Below are 13,525 nucleotides of genomic sequence, written 5' to 3'. Positions count from 1 at the left end.
GAATGTCTGGAAAAGCTGCATTCGACGCTGCAGTGGCGCGATTTTGCCGCCGCGAAAATCTCTCCGCTCGTCCGACCGCGTGTTAAATAAGATTACTCGCTGACGACAACAATATTGCGTGACGAACTGCGAACACGCACCGCCGTCACCGCCGCTTCTGTCGTTCCGTCCATTTTCGCGAGATAGAAAATTTCCCGCAACAGCGACACGATTTACGATCGGCAGTCTTTTACATGGTTGCATTTTCTGGCTCGTTATATAAAACAAAGGAATATAAAATATTTCATTGCGTTTGTATGTATAATCAGTTATTCACAATATATAATATATAATTTGCAAATATATAAAATCACTACGCATATATTAAGGGGACATATCCGTTTAAACTCTCGAAAAATAAGTACATTTTCTAGATTTTTTTGCAGCGCAACGCGCTTGATAAACTTTTTATTTTTTTACAATATTAATACAATATCTTTAAGCACTTGAATAAAAATTTTCAGCTAAAAAAAAGCTTTTTTTAATGTTATGCAAATATTTACAGATTTATATTTCATCATAGTATGTATAAAACTCCGACTACGGCTGTTCGACGGATTGACTTCAAATTTTGCATACGGGTTTCTAATAAAATTCCGCATCTGCTAACAAAGTCTTTTTTTAATTCGATTTCTTAATTTTTATGTTATAAATATAAAGATGGATTAAAAAAAAAAAAACTTTCAACACACTGCCATTTATCTATCTTTTAAAATTTTGACTAGAACAAGACATGCGCGCGCACTTTTTATTATGATAAATTTTTTTTGTTTCTCTTTAATTTTAAATAAAACATTTAAAAGATTGTTAATTATAATAATATTTAAACATTTAAAAATTTAATATATCATTTAATAATTATTAATAATATTAAATTTAACAATATATTTAATAATGTTGAAGAGTATTATTACTTGATATTATATTCCTTCTGCCTTTCTTGTTATTCTTAATTGACCTATAATTTAAAATACTTATATAATTTAATATTTTGCATATATATATATATATATATATATATATATATATATTTTATAGTACGTAAAATATTTCGTTAAATTTTATAGTTCGTAAAATATTATAAACAACAAACTAGCAATACCTAACATGGTATGCGGCCTTGGCGACGTAAACACTAGCGCGTTTTATAGCTTTGTTATTATACATACAGAGACTCGAATAGAATTGTAGTGGGGTGAGACGCTCGAATTCCTTTATGATGTTATCATTCGCACGGCGACCTTCGAAGAATAAGGTAGTAAAGCGCGAGCTATTCCGTCAAGTTTTCTTTTCTCAATACAATCGCGACAAACATCGGAAAATGATTTATTATATTATAAATAATTAATATTATAAATAATTAATTATTTTTTATATATCTTAAATAATATTTCGCGTAATACACATTTAATCAAAAATCAATGTGACAGAAATTAAATTTGTAAATTATTGATTTGTCGAAATCTTTCCTTCAGTTTATAAGAAATAATTATTTCTTTAAAAATACTTCAAGTTCAATTATATTTCGTCCGATGTTTTATCGTTTGACTTTTCGACGATTTAAATATGATTCGGATTGAGAATGGACAATAAAATAATCGAATCGCAGATCCGAATAATTAACATAACAATAAGTTAAGCTCCGTGATACATTACTCGTTTAATAATTAATCTATAAAATTTAAAATACTTATATAATTTAATATTTCGCATATATATTTTATAATACGTAAATATTTTTATAACACGTAAAATATTTGGACAGCGAATTAACAATACCAAACTATTCGGTCTTGGCGACGTTAACATTGGCGCGCTATTGTTTACGTATCACGGCTTTGTTATTATTCATTCGGAGATATTTGAATAGAGTTGTAATGTTATCATTCGCATAGCGACACTCGAGCAGTAAAGTGATAGAGCGTGAGACACTCCGTTAAATTCCTTTTCTAAATACGATCGTGACAAATATCGGAAAATAACATGACATGATACTAAATACTAATTATCTATTACATAATACTTTAATTAATATATCATTATATCGTAAGGAAAAATCTCGAGGCGCGTATTTTGCGTATGATGTATATACATATAATCAAGAAGTGATATCGATCAAAATTATTGGTTTATCGCGATCTTTCTCCTTCTTTATAAGCAATAAATATTTCTTTAAAAATTAATTTAAATTACTTAAAGTTTAATTATATTTAGTCCGGTGCTTTTGCGCTTGACTTTTCGATTTAAATATGGATTCGGATTGAGAACATATAATAAAACAATCAAAATGCAAGTCGGAGTAATTAACAAGTTTCGCGATTAATCATTTATTAAATAATTTAGCTACAATTAAAAATATTTGTATAATTTATTATTCCGTATATACGTCATAGTACACAATATATTTTTGGCTGCGTCAGTAACCTGGTACTTGGGCTTGACAGTGCAAACATTAGCGCGCTTATTGTTACGATTTACAATTTCGATCCTGCCGAAATTCGAAAGTGCGGGAGTATCGCACAAAGTATCGCGCGTACAAGTGCGAAAGTTTCTTTTAATAAAAGTGCTGTAGTGCGTCTCTTTAAAATATCGTGTGTATGAATCAACCTGAGAGGAAGAGGAGGCCTAGGAGAGGCATCGGTGGAGCAATCCTATGGTTAGTAATTTCTGTATATTTTATATTTGTATATTTTATATACATTCTGTATATTTTATAATTTGATTTTTTATTCATATGATTTAAATAAGGGAAAATTAGAGAAAGATATTTAATAATATTTAATAGAAGCTATAATCTTGTAAAAGTTTCTACTTATTAGTAATTTTTTTCAAAATTTATAGAATTGTTTAATTATTCTGTTTATTATTATATGCATTGAATATAAAATTCAATGCGTACAATAAATTTTTTTAAAAAATTCATTATTTTAAGCGTTACTACAATTTGTATCTCCTATATGTTACAGATCAACGTAGCGATCCTAACATCCTAAGAGGAGGAGGCAGCCTAGGAGAGGCATCCTGCACCGGCGGAGCAACCCAAGGGTGAGTATTATTATTTATATATTAATTATAAATCTCATATATGCATTAATTCGATTCGATCATTATTTGAACATAGTTTAAACAAGAGAGACTCATACTATAAATATATAAAATATATAATTTTTTAATTAAAAAAATAGTTTTCTTTTTTAGAATTTATAAAATTATTCCATATTTATATGCCTTTTTATTATTATACGCATCGGATATAAAATTCGATGCGTACAATAATAATTTCTTGAAATAGTTTAATTATTTTATTTTATTTTAAATTTAATTATTTTAAGCGTTGCTATAATTTGGATTTTATATTTGTGTGTTGCAGACAACGTAGTCTCAAGACCAAATCTCCACTGTTGCGCATCAGTGAGCCGGTGAGTGATAAATTTTATTTTATTTTATTTTGAGGTGACGGATCCGTAGATATTGTAGATGTAGATTGCAAATGTAGATTGTAGATAGATTCGTTGCCTCAAAATGGATGGGCTGGCTATTAAATAAATTAAATAATTTTCAAATAAATTTTTTTAAATTTATAAAACATATTACACAGATATAATTCAAAGTATAAATTAAAAGAAAAATTTGAAAAGAATATAAGATATTTTTTTTAATTGATAAATTTTATTTCATATGTCTAATGAAGAAGGCGATTTTATTAATTATATAAAATAGTAATAACTAATTTTTATATTGCGCCAATTTTATCCACATTTTTTATAGCCCATCCATCTATATTATCATATCAATAAAAACTTTGTTTTAATTGATGTAAAGCCAAATTATCGATCTATTAAATTATACGTATAAGACACATAAATGTATTATTAAATTTTATTTTTATATAAACTACATATTATTATATATTGCATATTATAATAAGGTTATATATTATTAATTCAATCAATTAATTGTGATTGATAACTTGGCATTTAGATTAATTAATGTGATGACAAACTGTCGTGATATCTTACAATAAATGAGCATAAAATTCGCTCGTGCACCGGCGATGATAATTAGCCAGCAACGGAAGGAATTTTTCTCCTTCATTGATCTCCGATAGAGATCGAAATTACATCTCTGGCTAGATGTAGCCAGGATCAATTTGGCCAGGATCAACGAAAGGTAGGTCCAACTGGCCCAACGGAAGCAACATACGGTTTATTCTATCAGGACACGCGGTTAGGACACGCGATTGGGCTCGCGATTATATATTTGTTATATTAATATTTTTGAAAACAGTTAATATAATCTTGATCACGAAAATCTTCTAGTAACAACATAAGATTAATGCGACTCAAAAACACTCTTTAGGCGTTACACAAATTTTTTTATTATGAAGAAAAGGATAGCAGATAACTATTAATATATTTAATAAAAAAAAACTTGTACTTTATTATTTCAGATATGAAATAATAAAATAAACCAATTGTTTTTATGCCCTTCATAAAATTGGAGGAGCTCTGCAAATATTCGCATAAATTAAAAAAAAAAAAATAAATAAATGTTAAACTGACATTTTTTGTTTTAAGTGGTTAATAATATTGTAAAAAAATTAAAAATTTTTATCAAGTCGTTGCATCGTAAAATAATCTAATAAACACTACTCATTTTATAGTATACTACTCATTTTACGAGATTTCAAACGGGTATTCCCCTTAAATAAATATAATAATAATACAGGTTACTTGCTGTCTACGGGGTATATGGTGGGAGACCGTAAATGTTATTTTGAAGCCAAAGTAAAATTCCAAGTTTGTGTATACATTTTCGCAAAAATTTGTAAGAGCTTTCTGCTTCTGGGGACGCATATGCATACTGGAAATCCTCGTCGTCGCGGCAGAAATCGTGTCAGCGACACATTAGACGCGCCGAGCTGCGAACACGATTTTTCGGCTTTCGCATAACTGCATGCTCGGGGAGCATGCTTGGCGCGCTGCATCGCCGAAATACCGCATGCGTGTACATGTATACGTGTGTATATTGTCTCGAGGACAAGGACGACGATGATGGTATGTTGTGTTGCGGCCATCAGGTATTCGGCGCGCGGTAAATATTTGCCGGCAAAATTCGTCCCTCGCAAAAAAGCGTAAGTACTCCCCCCCGCCTCCCTCCCTCCCACAACGAGAACGAGATGTCCGTTTTCGCGAATTGCACTATCAAATATTATAAAACGATGCGATCGAAAGCGCGGTTTAATTTCAAGTCGCCGATTATTAATTTTAATGCGTTGATTCGAGGGCAAAAAGATGCGTAATAAAAAACACGCGTAATATATAATAAATAGTAGTATAATAAATTAATTATGTCTTATTCGATGTTTTGCATCGATGTGATGTTCCTCTTGAGTTTCGATACACTTCGGATAAACAATATAAATATAAATAGTATGAAAAAAAAAATATATTTTCAATAAAACATTTAATAAACTGCAATACGTATTAATTGATGTTACTTTATTTCTCTTGCGATGCTATTTATATCGTTTATCCGCAAATACGTGTAATCGATTAATCGCGAATTTCGAGGGAATTTGAAATAACGAGCACCGGCCGCTCTGTTATCATACATTTTGTATCCATAACCGTGAAAAAACAGCGTACCGGATTTTGTTATAAAATGCCCTTTGTCATACGCGCGCGTTTCCGCGTTGCATTCATTCTGACTTCGGGGTATCGCGTGAAAAGAGAGAGAGAGAGAGAGAGAGAGAGAGAAATTCCATTTTGCCTCTCATATACGGGAATAATATGTGTGTGTGATGAAAACGAACGAGCGATTAAATAAGATTGTATCGACGTCCCGCCCCGCCAATAGAATCAACACACCGAGTGGATTTATCGATGCTTCATGATGCGAGCGATGCATCGCGCGTAACTATAAGTCTTAAATTAATTATTAATCCTTATCGGTAAATGAGCGTTTAAATGATAACAGTCAGCTGTAGCCGCGCACGTGGAGTTGTTTGTTCTCCGAAACGAATGTACAAATGAATGCGTCGCATTAGCATTGCATTCATTCGCAGATAGATATATGAACACGGTAGAATAACGCGCGTCTGAACGCTAGTACTTCGTCGATGTATACGTTATCGTACGCGAGAGAAGATCATTCTGTAATAAATTGAAAAACGGCAACATTAATGGCACGGCGGCCGAATTGTTTCCGTCGCACTGTTGTTCGTATTGCTCGAAATTCGTCGCTTTATATAAACCATAATATAAAAGCGCGCCGTGCGCTTGGATTGCCGCTCGCATCGATAACATTATTACCCCGATCCCGCGCGCTCGTCAGAGAGCCAGAACGTGTTTTTGTTCGTATCTCACGTCGGATAATGTTAATACATAATGCATCGGGAGAGCGGCGTATATCTTCATTTACAAGCGAAATTAATCATTGATTCGGGATTCAATAATCGTTCTCGTTTATCGTTACGTCGAGAGGTGTCAAGTGCGCGTCCGACGAACAATGCGCGCCATACATTTATACGCGTTATATTATTACGCATGTCAAAAGTGGCTTTACCCCATTATGTCATAATGTCTTTTTTTAATATTTCATAAATCCGTTTACCAATTTATTAATTCAAAAGCGGTAATAAACATTAATAATTATTATTACATTGCATTTGTTGCCACGTTTCATTCAAGTCACCTCCCACTCGAGTGTATTTATTTGTTGCCATCATCAATTATTGTGATTTTTACCTATCAAATACATAATTAGAGCGTCTATGTATTCCATTCTTCATCGATAAAATAATCGCGTCATTCCATTCTTCATCGATAAAATAATCACGTTCATGATTATCAGATTAAACAGTTATAGAGAGTATTTATATCCAAATTTCGAATATCAGCAAAATCCGTTTGAAGCGCATATTTAATCACGTGATTTTTCGCATTAAAATCCCGCAAAGAAAATTGCAAAATATTAGAGATCTGCAAAAATATACAACATAATTTTTTAAGATAAATTCCAAGAATTTGTCATTATATGTATACTAAGCTGAGATCGGAATTTCCGACCGAGCCGATATTTATAACGGGAATAACGAGTGAAAATTTTGTTTGTTTTGAGCGACGTAGCAGACCTTCGCCATCATCGGTCCGTGCAAGTAAGTAAATGGTGGGTAGTAGTAGGTCGCACGTGTTTCGAGCGCAACGAGCGCACGTGTCACGAGTATTCTCGGGCTAAAGGCAGGCACGTAATAATAATTCGAAAAGTGGCGATCACCGCCACCGCCCCCCGTTTCGACCGTCCTCGTGTCGTGCCCCGGTATGCTCGGGACGGGCCGTCGTATCGTCAACCGCTTCGTATGTAATTGCAGCGCACGGCAAAATCGGTGGATCGTGTCGAAAGTCCCGCGCCGCGAATACTGCAGTCGAATTCAGCCAGAATGCATCTCCCGGAATAGCGACTTGCAATTTAGCCGTGGGTGAGCGCGACAATGATTGCGCTGCACAACTGCTGCGCTTGCAGACACGCGAGCAAAATCGTTTTAATTGTTCGCTCGCAGACTTGCGCTGCATGGCGTAGCATGACGAATTATCGGCGCAACTAAATCGTAAATAAGCCAGTGCCGTCTGCGCAAGTGAAAGTATTCGAAAGTGTGACATTTATTGCAAAGACGTGGCACATATTCTGCGCACGCGGTCATTATCGTAAATTTAAACAAAAAGCTTGCGCTGTTTCCTTGCGAAATTATCTCGATAATGCTTATTTTAAATGAGATATGAGTAGCTTTTCATAAGTAGGTTTTCATAAGTAGTTCTTAAACTTTTGTAAACAACCATCTCTTTGCGTCTTTAAACTTTTCCCCACAGTTTATAGTCAAACTTCTTTTTACACATACACATTGTATAATTATTAAAAACATTAAAACTTAAATTTTGTATAAAATAAGCATTTTCCTTCAATTTATTTAATAAAATTGTTAAATTCTTACCCCGCACAGGACGACATTACAGGGCGCCTTCCCGTTCCCTTCCCTTTCAGAAATATCTGTAAAAAATATTATTTTTCTATTAAAATTCTAAAATAAAAGACACGTGTGCAGGTAGAATTTAAATTAAACGAAAAAGTTCTAACCAAAGTCCTTATTAATAATTTTGTTTTTAAACACTATAATATCTCTATTACATAACTATAGTATATTTAAAGAATGTGTATTATTATCATTATATATAAAAATATATATTATCTTTTTTTTATAAAACACTACCTTTTTATTATATCATCTTAATTTAAAATGTACAATTAAAATTTAAAAGATTAATTATGCGAAAAACATATAGTTTAATAAGTTAATTTTTTAACTTAATTTTAACTAAATTAATTTTTGTTTAAGTAAATTTTTTACCTAAACTTCAGTTTAAAGATTTTAATGTAAATTTAATTAATTTTTGCATCATTAACTTTAAACTTAATTCAGTTAAAAGAAAAATTAATTTATCCAATCTTGCAAATGAGAGACTATATTATTAAAATTTACGCCGATAGAAATGGATTATACTCTCTGTGTATTTGTAATCGTTACACGAGGCGCTCACAGACGGATTTCTTTCATTCCATTCCTTTCGTTCCGGAAACTAAAACAGATGACATTATCGACAGCAGACATGACACGTCCGGTCGAATCTTTATGCGCGCCACGAGGGATCGTTACGTTTTAATTGCGACACGCGCGAAGCATGCGAAACCTGTGAGTCGACGACATACGTAAAATCATTAGAGTGCCGTCGCGTGTTCCGACGATGTGCGATAATGATTGTCCTCTTTCAATAAGGATCTCAATTTTATTACCCAGGCATACACATTTTTTTTTAGCATCACGCATGATGCATACTTGAAACTTTTATCGATACGCTTCTTTCTTTACTTCCAAATGGTATTTTATAAAAATGTCCTAATTAATGCTACCAAATGTTTCATTTTTTTGATAAAACTAAGTGACTGCCTATTTCGATCACTTTTAAAGCGGCTACTGCGAAAGCGGATGACGTTAATTGAGACGAAGTATCATGCAAAACACTTCGCGTTGGTACGTGCATTAATAAATCATACCGCAAAGGAACGTAAACGCGCGGACGCGAATCGATAAACGCGATTCCGAAACTGTCCCAAGGAAACCGTTTAATCGCGGCGAAATTTGCTTGACATTCAACAAAATAATTTGATTAAATAAATCCGAACTTGACGAAAATCCAATAAACAGTGGCTGAAATAACCCTCGCGCGCAAACGTAATCGACGGAATGTAAGATGATGCCGTATCCTCTGCAATTTCTGGGTGATTTTCGCGCGAAATGCTCAGCTGTCCAATTATCAGACAGAACGACTATTGAAATTTTCATACGAGCCATACTCTTACAGCGTACGAAATTGAGAATATTCTCCCGCTCGTATTCCGCGACGTGGCGAAACCTTTCATTCTTTGTGTGTGTCTCGAACCTTTATATTTCAGAAAATGTATTAATGTAAGAATTAATTTATAACATCACAGTAAATTTATGTATATTGATGAAATAAATTAAACAAATATATAATATATAATAAAATAAAATATATAATAAATACATAATAAATATGTATACAAGATATTAAGTGTTAATATTTTTAAAACTTAGTTTATATTTCTATTAACATTTATATTTAATATGACTTTCCCAAGTTTCAACATTGTATTATGTCAATGTAAATTAGAATAATAAGCAGAATAATTATTAAAACATAATTAAAACATGTACATTAATTAAAAAAACATATGCGTATCAAAGATAAATGGCTGATTTATTCGCGTTACTAAATGGATTTCATTTTTTTTATATCTTGCATCAATAAGCCGCGTGTGATGAAACGGCCTCAACGAACAATAGTCTCGTGGTCGGGTGAATTTTGTAAATTCCTTTTCTCCCTATTTTACTTTGGACGGAAGTAAAGAACATGGAATGAGACTCGCAAAGTGAATTCTGGCACGGAATCTAAATGCGAACGGTACGCGTATGCCACGAACAAATTGCAGGAATAAAGACTTTACCATTTTTACAAGCTCGTCTCTGGTTTTGCCACAAAAGAAATTCACCAGCGATTTAACGTAATTTACTTCCGACTCGATTAACTTTTAATTCAACAGTCGGATATAGTAATAGATGTAATAAAAACGTATATACATGACCCAGACGCAGGATATATACAAAATATTCTCTCTCCCGATGACGTGCTTTATACTTTAGAAACAGATTCAGCAATGTTGGCGTATAGCGAAGTTTAAGCATTATATATACTCTTTCAGTTTATAATATATCCCCCACTAAAACAATAGGAGCTTCATCTTGGATCAATGTATTCGGATAGGAAACCACCAGCATGTCGATGAGCTACGCGAATGCTCGAGCGCGTGCAAGTGATGGTTACATCGCACGACTCAGCTCGCATAGTTGAGAACCTAATCACGGATTTCCTAGACAGTCGTAAAATCCTTATTTGGTATTCGACTCGGTCCCTCCCGTAATCCACGACGGAACTATAATATCGTGCTAATATTATGCATGGTGAATCGCTGCAACTCGATATTCGCAAGCCACACGTATTACACGAGCGCGGTGCGCGCCGTTGTCCGGCCATAAATAAGAAGCAAAGTAGTATTAGCCAGTAATAAGCTCCTCGAGAGTTTTACGGGAAAAGCAGGAGGGGAGGAGGAGGAGGAGGAGGAGGAGGGGGGGGGGAATATACACGTGAATAAATGAACCAATTCGAAACGTTTAATTTATTTATGCGAAATTTACACAGCGAGGCAGCGTTTCGCGAACACACTTCCGAATATATAAGCACATCGAACACTGCAGATTGTTGGACGATAACTTTTTTCTTTTTTTGGTTTTTTTTTGGTTGTTTTTTTGTTTGTTGATTTTTTTTATACTTTTTTTTTTTCTAACGCACCAGCGCGAATTTGTTTTCATATCTTTGCAAATGGGCGGCAATCGCGATATCGATCGACTGACTAATTGCGAGGAGTTTTTTCAGAACGTTCGTAGAAACGCGATAATCACGGAGAGCACGAAAATCTCGCGGCGAATGCGTGCTGGATATAATTGGATGTCCAGAAAAATGGCAGCGTTACCTGCAATATTTTATAGAAACCGCTTTCGACGCCAAAGTGCCGGGGAAAGGGAGGTAGTTGGTATCAGGATGGGTTTCGTGAAATGTACGCCGAACGAACTTCTCTCCATTGCGTGATATTCGTTATTACGTCGAACGTCAACCGTAACATTTGTCATCAATTTGTTATATGCAATAATTAATTAAATTGAAATTTCATAAACTGAAATTCTGCAACAGAAACTATTTTATAAGTCCTTATCTAGAAAGAGCAGAGTTTAATCCCTTATTATTTTCAACGTAATTATCGTCACAAAATCAATTACATAATTAAATTTTTTTCAGATTTATCAATTAATATATGTTCATTAGAAATTCCATTATAATTGTATATCTTATCGCTCCTTTACATACGGTTTCCACACCCTTATATAAGAGACTCTTTTACGTCATTACGTTATTAACGTCATTCTTAATTGTTACATATTTTTATTTTTAACTCATTTTGTATTAACTTTATTCAATAAACGTTCAACGTCGTTTTTGCTTCAATATAGAATTCAACTTTGAATGAAATGAGAGAAATTTCTTTTTACAATTCATTTCAATTATATTGCATAAGATATGAAAATAACATTTAATCTTAAATACACATTATATGTATAAATATGTATTATAAAGTATTTTCGTATTTTATACAATAAAAATGCAATATTTTATTGCCAATGTTTTTTCCTTCTCAAATTTGTCAATAAGTTCTACAATACGCGATATTTTCCATAAGAATCAATACCAACTTTAAACTTAAATAATTTCCAAATCATGAAGAAAATTGTGCTCAAATTTTGTTCAACAGATATTCAAAAGAAATAGATAAAACAGTGTATAAAATTTTCATGCTTTTGTCAATTTTTTGACATATGACACATACATCCTTAAGCGACGGATTGTCAGAGACACTTGTATGCAGGATTGTTGTATGGCGGTGATATTTTGCCTCGCCGAGCGAGACGAGTAACCTGTCCGTGGCTCTGCCGCCGGAGCTCGACGTAGGACGTTCTGTAGGACCTGCGCGCGCTCCGCCGGCCTGGCGGAGGTTCAGTCACTTCTACCAAGCGGCATTCACGTTCCGCGTCCGGACCGCACGCGCCTTTGCCGCGCGCGCGACTATCATCTATTCTCTCTCTCTCTCTCTCGCACTCTCTATCTCTCTCTCTCTCTTCCTCTCTCCCTTTCGTTATCCTTTCTCGGGGTTCGCGGCATCCCGCTGTGGGCAAGAGCCAGGATCAATCGCCAATGGATTTTGCTCGCGAGTAGTATTGCCGACGATTTCGCTCTCGAGCGCGACTCGTTCTCGCATCCGGGATGATAAAGGACACGATTAACAAGTGTTGTGAGCGCTCCGTATGGGGGACCGGCGTGTTTGACAAGTGATGAGTGAGCAGCGATTCACGAACGCCTGTTATCAGTTAGTGCTACGTGCGCGGAGGAGAGCGAGGTCTCTTGGCGGGTGGCGATGAGTGTAGCAGGTGAGTTTCTCTCCATAGTCGAGTCCTTATTTTTATCTTCGTCAGTGGCTGATATTTTTGCCGGTGGCCGATTGCGAGATAAACGGCCGTCGCGATAGTCGGATGGGTCGTAAGTCTTCGGCGAAAGAGCGACGCTGAGAAAGTACCGCTTCCCACAATGCTCCGTGTTTATATAAACGAGCGGACTGACTCGACAAATCACGTGTACTATATCTTTCCTGGCAAATTACTTTTAGGGTCGGCGAACAACTCCATTGTACTGTATGTGTGCGTGTGTGCATAGATGTACGATACTTATTCATAAAAGGCGAAAAAAGATTTTTCTTTTTTATCGATATGTTGCATTAATTCTGCAACGTAATATCATATAAATTATACAAAAACTTTTTGACATATCATTTATAATTAATTGCGTTCAAACTAGAGTAGTCTAATTAATTAATAACAAAGATTACTTATCGCTTCGAAAGATCATATTACATTCGCAGGAGTGGAGAATTAATTTAATTGCGCGGTACGTGTAAGTCTAGTGGAGCATTAAAGTGGAGATCACAGTTGGAAGATAAGCATGATCAGAGCTCAAAGTGTGATGTCAAAAAGCGATTCGAAGTGAGCAAAGTCAATATGTGCCGACCTCTTTTCGCAGTTGATGAACGTGATGCGTCACAATCGATCATAACGTGTCGCAAAAGCGTCATAAAAAAACGGAAGTGCCCTTCTTTCTCTGTCGCATGTGTGAGTAACGCGTCGCGCGCGGACCAAACAGCGAAATTCGAAGAGATTAATCGTAGTGCTTTCTAGTGTCATAATTAATCG

At 34.4% G+C, this 13,525-nt stretch overlaps 1 long non-coding RNA gene across 1 annotated transcript in view; it reads right to left on the bottom strand.

The window, feature by feature from the left end:
* Positions 1-13,525, bottom strand: part of LOC126851506 (uncharacterized) — a 125,349-nt gene that overhangs the window by 31,088 nt on the left and 80,736 nt on the right. Inside the window, exon 2 of the long non-coding RNA XR_007687678.1 lies at positions 8,030-8,085. This is a non-coding gene — a long non-coding RNA (uncharacterized LOC126851506). The remainder of the gene's footprint in view (positions 1-8,029; positions 8,086-13,525) is intronic.

Source organism: Cataglyphis hispanica, chromosome 8, assembly GCF_021464435.1.
Source record: "Cataglyphis hispanica isolate Lineage 1 chromosome 8, ULB_Chis1_1.0, whole genome shotgun sequence".
In the NCBI taxonomy this organism is placed as follows: domain Eukaryota; kingdom Metazoa; phylum Arthropoda; class Insecta; order Hymenoptera; family Formicidae; genus Cataglyphis; species Cataglyphis hispanica.
Note: the sequence above shows the minus strand (reverse complement) of the source record. Positions and strands in the feature narration are given on the sequence as shown.